The following is a 6,000-nucleotide window of genomic DNA, read 5'->3' as shown; positions in this document are numbered from 1 at the left end:
ATAAAACTGATGTGTTTCAACGACAAGCCAGGACAATACCTGTGATGACAGAATCGGAGGTGACAGCCTCGGTACGGGCAGGAAGGGAATAATATCTGGCTTGGCCTCCCTCTCCAGGGTGACCTCCACCTCTAGCTGGCTGAGCAGGTGGGGTAGCAACTAGAGCAGTAACCATAGCCTGAGAACTTTGTGGGGTACACTGTGGCTGAGAGGTCTGTGGAGGTGCACTCCTCCCAAGTCTGGGGCAATTCCTCACCATATGGTGTGTGTCACCACACTCAAAACAAGCTCTGGGAGGACGTGGCGGATGTGACTGACCACTAAAAGCACCCCGCGCAAGAGGCGCACTGGATACTGGAGGTGCATAATAAGGCTCCTGAGGCATAGGAGGAGCTGGAATACCATTGGCTGCTAGAAGATCTAAATGAATGGGGAGACTTTTAACCCATATGACGACCTGCAGTTGGGGCTCAGGCACCAGAATAATGGCCCGACTCTTGAGATCTCTTGGCCTCCCTCTCCTCTCAATCCCTAGCATGCATACCCTCAATTCTCCTAGCAATGCTCACCACTCACTAATAATGAATATCCATCTCAAACTCGTGAGCCATGATAGACCTAATGTTGGGAATAAGCACCTCAATAAACTGGCAAACCCTCTCACGAACCGTAGAAATCAAGGATGGTGCATGTCTAGCCAAGCTAGTGAAACGGACAGCATACTCCGAGATGGTCATAGTACCCTGGCGCAAATGCTCAAACTCCGCGTGTCATGCGTTCTTGAGGCTCTGAGGGACATACTCCTTCGGGAACATATCTGAAAACTAGGTCCAAGTCAGGGAAGCAGCCTCGTCCAGACTGTCTAACTCATAAGTATGCCACCACTCATTGGCGGCTCCTTGAAGCTAGAAAGTAGTGAAGAAAACCCCGTTCGATCCTGATACACCCATGGTACGGAGAATACAGTAGCACTCATCTAGAAATCCCAAGGCATCATCTGATGCTAACCTACTAAATACAGGAGGATCATACTTCTTGAACCTCTCAAGTCTTTGTTGCCCATCCTCTGAAGTCGCTACCCCGTCCTCGGGCTAACTTGGGACTACAGGCTGTACATGAATAATCTCTAGGACCTGATCAACATGCACCCGCTGCTCAGGAGTGCGGGCGGCGGGAGTCTGTGCTCCTCCCCCGACATTAGATGTAGCTGCAGCAAGGGAAAGCAATCCTTCTTGAGCCAAAGTGGTGTACATGCTCATGAACTGCACAAGAGTCTCCTGAAGTGTTGGAGTAGTAGTAGCAGTAGGCGTATTAGGTGCCTGGACTCCGGATGGAACTGCTGGTGGTACCTCGGTGGCACCTCGCGTAGGTGCTCTGGCTGTACCACATGCGCGTCCTTGGCCTCCACCCCAGCCCCGGCCTCTGACTGCTGCAGTAGGGGTGCGGGTGTCCGATCATCTCTGGTAGCACGTGTCCTCACCATCTATGAGAGAATGAAAGATAGAGCTTTAGGATTGTGATTTCAAAAATCTCACACGACAGGGAAATCAAATGAAGTGGAATTTTTCTAACGGTTACATAGCCTCCCGTAGATAAGTACAGATGTCTCTGTACTGATCCGCGAGACTCTAATAAACCGGCTTGTGATTCATGACTCCTATGAACCTAAAGCTCTGATACCAATTTGTCACGACCCCGATTCTCCCTCCGTGAACCATCGTGATGACACCTAGTCTCTACGATTAGGTAAGACTAACAATGCGTAAAATAAATAAAAACTTGCTGAAGAAATAATTAAAAACTAAAAATAACAGAAGAAAACAGTATTTAAAATGTTGCTCGGCATATACAATACAACTGCTCAAAACTAACAACATTTCCCAAAACCCGGAATCTCATAAAACCACAAGCCTTTGAATATCTACAAGTGTCTACTCCAGAATATCTGATAAGGAAAAGAAATACAGAAGGTCTAATACTTAAAAGAGAGAATAGAAAGGGACTCCCCGGTCTGCAAACGCGGAAGATATACCTCGAAGTCTCTGGAACAGTCGCCTCACCTCAAGGGTGATAGGACTGAGTCGAAGTACCTGGATCTGCACATGAAAAACATGCACAGAAAGGGCATGAGTACACCACAGCAGTACTCAGTAAGTGCCAAGTCTAACCTCGGTCAGGTAGTGACGAGTAAAGTCAGGGCCCGACTGAGGTTAAATAAGATATAAGGTTTAATAGTTTGAAATAAATAGTGTAAATAAGTACAACAGTAATAATAACACAGGATATGAAGGATAGCAACAACTATTACAGAGGCAAAGTAAACACAGAAAGAAATACAGCTTAATACCAAAAATAACAATCGGGGATCACCCAGGATACCGTCCCGTAGTTCCATTTATACATATCTAATGGATCTCCCGGGATACCGTCCCGTAGTCCAACTCATAGTGCGTAGGGATTTACCGGAATCCCGTTCCGTAGTCCAAAATGTAAATACCCCATACTGGGGGAATCTACCAGGTGTAGTCCCATAGTCCCATGTAACTGTGTAGGTGGATCTACCAGAATCCCACATCCGTAGTTCCAAATGTAAATACACAGCAGCATCAGGAAAATATTCAGCAAATGCCAATTTCATATTAAGGCAAACAAGTAATTCTAGCCTAGCATGTTGCACAGAATTCAGGTAAAGCAGTTTGAGAAAATAAGACAAATAAATCACTTAGACATGCTTTCCTAAGCTAACAACAGGCTTTAAGTGCAAGTAATATAAATAGGAAAAGAAACATACTAGTAATTACTTAATGAAAATCGGATTTTCAACAATTAGCACAAGTACGCAATCATCACCTCACGTACAAGACATTTCAATTAACAGTAATACTGAATCCTAAGGGGAAGGTCCCTCACACAAGGTTAGGCAAGTCACTTACCTCGAACCGGCTCAAAATCAACTCGAAACCACGTTCTTGCCACGAGTACTCGACTCCAAATGGCTCAAATCTATTCAATTCAATTGCATAATGTAAATAACACTTCAAGTAACTGATTCTACAATTAAATTCTAAGCTAATACACAAAATTAGGTAAAATGACCAAAACACCCCTCGGCCTACGTCTCAAAATCGGGTAAAATTTATATTTTTAGAATCTTCATACTCTCATGAGTTTATGCATACCAAAATTATCCAAATCTAAGGTCAAGTTCCCAATTGAAATTTGAATTCTAGGTCTAAGAATTTTCTTCCAACTTTTCCTTAATTTTCATCTCCAATCCGAAATTAAATCATGAAACTAACTATATATTGATGGAATATAACTAGAAGGGTTAAATAATTGTTACCCAAAGATTTCCTCTTTAATTTCCTCCCAAAATCGCCCTCTCCCGAGCTCTAATTTGATTTTTCCAAGTTTTGAACCAAACCCTCGAGATTTCATATTTTTGCCCAGCGATTACTGCATCTACGATCAAGGGAGCGCACTTGCGGTCCCTTACCTGTGGAAGAATGCATCGCAGGTGTGAAAAGTCACTTAACGGGTTGGGTCCACATCTGCGGTCGCTTGGCCGCATCTGCGGCACCGCATTTGGGAAAACCCAACTGTACCTACGGATCCTGGAGCTTTGGGCCAAATCTCGCTTCTACGGAACCGCACTTGCGGTCCCACACTCGCAGGTGCGGTTATGACAGGTTCAGCAATTCCAAATTCTTCCTAAGTCCAATTCCACTTCCATTAAGCACCAAAACTCACCCGAGGCCCCCGGGACCTCAACCAAATATACCAACCAGTCCTAAAAAATCAAACAAACTTATTCCAGCCCTCGAATCACATCAAAAAATGCTAAAACCGCAAATCACTCTTCAATCCAAGCCTAAGGATTTCCAAAACTTCCAAATTATGCTTTTAATCAAAAAGTCTATCAAACCTTGTCCGAATGACCTGAAATTTTGCACACACATCACATTCAACCCTACGGAGCTACTCCAACTTCCGGAATTCCATTCCGACCCTCGGATAAAAATCTCACTATCGAACCGGAAACTTCAAAAACCACTTGGCTAAGCATTGCAGACGAAACTAAAACATAGTAGATGAAAATAGAACATTTCAGATGAACCAGCAGATACTGCTTCTCAAAATCAAGTACCGAGGACTACAGAGGAACAGGCGCGGCCGTAGAAAGGCCATCGTGGTCCACGTAAAAAGGAATGCGGCTGCGAAAGACTGGGGATCATACTACCCAGTCTCTGAAGTTTAGGTACTGCTGACAACGGAAAAGGAGCGCGGCCGCGCAATAGGCCACGTCGACCGCGTAAAAATGAACACGGCCGTGGAACCAATTTTGCCAACTCTCTGAAACTCATCAACACTGACCACAAAATTATGGGTGCGGCCGCATAAAGGAAACCATGGACCGCGAAAAAAGCACTGTGTCTGCGAACTTACAATTAATTCAGTTCTCACACAGCATGAACGCAGACAACGTAATTTGGATCGGTGTCAGTGAAATTTAAAACAGACGGGCATTTTTGACTTCTCTTGAACCTAGGGTTTTACTTTTTTAGCAATTAACAGGTATAATGGACAACCCTATCCCCCATTAGGCATGCAAAACAATTATCCTCGTGAATTTTTAGCAACAATTAAGCATGTTTGTGGTTCAACCATGGCTAAACCCTAATTAAAAAAACAAAAAGTAAAACTAAATAAAAGAAAAGAAAGAAATAAAATTAACACATAAATTTGAACATACCAGTTGTTTGATTTGTGGTAGAAACTAATTCCTGATTAATGCTATGAAATTGGGATCAGATTAGAGGGAGATGAATAGTAGTCTATAGCTGTGAGAGTGAAGGGTTGGAAAAGTGTTATAGGAGAAGGGTCCTTCTATTTATACTAAAAGTAAAGGGGACCATGGACTTACCTGAGCGCGGTCCGCGGAATTCCACCACGGTCCGCACTTTTACCTCTTTGAAGGGTTGTTACCAAGAAAGAACCGCTGAGAGCGAAAAAACAAGTGCGGCCGCGAAAGAGTAATGCGGACCGCAAAATTTCAACTGTGGACGCGAATACAACTTCAGAGAGTTGCTATTCTGGACTTTTCAAGTCCGTGTATGCTGACCATTTACTCCACCGCGAAAAGAACCCATTGACCGTGAAATTTGAACGCGGTCAGTGTAATTCTTACAGTTAGGCAGATTTTTTCCAGCAATAGTCCTGCACAAACAAACAATTCCTACACAAACTTCGCAACCAGTTAGTCCAAAACAAAGCCTACACTAAGAAGAAAATTAAAAAGAAAGAAAAACACATGGGTTGCCTCCCAAGAAGCGCCTGATTTAACGTCGCGCCACGATGCATGTTACCATTAATCAGAGGAAATGGATCATTGCCACCACGTGGCTATCATCAAACTTGCCAAGATAGTGATTCACTCGGTGCCCATTAACTCGAAAGATTTCACCATTTTTGTTTTTCAAATCAAGAGCACCAAACGGAGTTACATGCATCAAGAATCACTTCAAAAGGGCCACTCTATTTTGACTTGATCTTTCCCGGAAATAGTCGCAACTGAGAGTTGAATAGAAGAACCAAGTCACCCTCCTTGAATTCCTTGCTTTGGGCATATTTGTTGTGTAAGTAATTCATTTTGTCCTTATACAAGCACAAGCTGGAATAGGCATGAAACCTAATGATTGACACTATACTTGGAAAGTAAAGTGTCGAAGGCCTTGTTGCAAAAATGAGACCCCCATCACTGATGATCGCCCTTGGAGTGCCAAACCTAGTGAAGATATTTTTCTTTAAGAACACCACCACACTCCTTGCCAAACCTTGTGAAGATATTTACAACATGAACTCACGAATGGTCCCATGAAGTCAATGCCCCACACGTCAAAAATATCAATCTCAAGAATAGTGGTGAGAGGCATTTCATCCTTCTTGGAAATTCCACCAGCTCTCTAACACTCATCACATCTCTTAACAATTTCACTAGCA

The sequence above is a fragment of the Nicotiana tabacum genome, chromosome 3, assembly GCF_000715075.1.
Source record: "Nicotiana tabacum cultivar K326 chromosome 3, ASM71507v2, whole genome shotgun sequence".
NCBI lineage: Eukaryota > Viridiplantae > Streptophyta > Magnoliopsida > Solanales > Solanaceae > Nicotiana > Nicotiana tabacum.
This window is presented reverse-complemented; position numbering follows the sequence as displayed.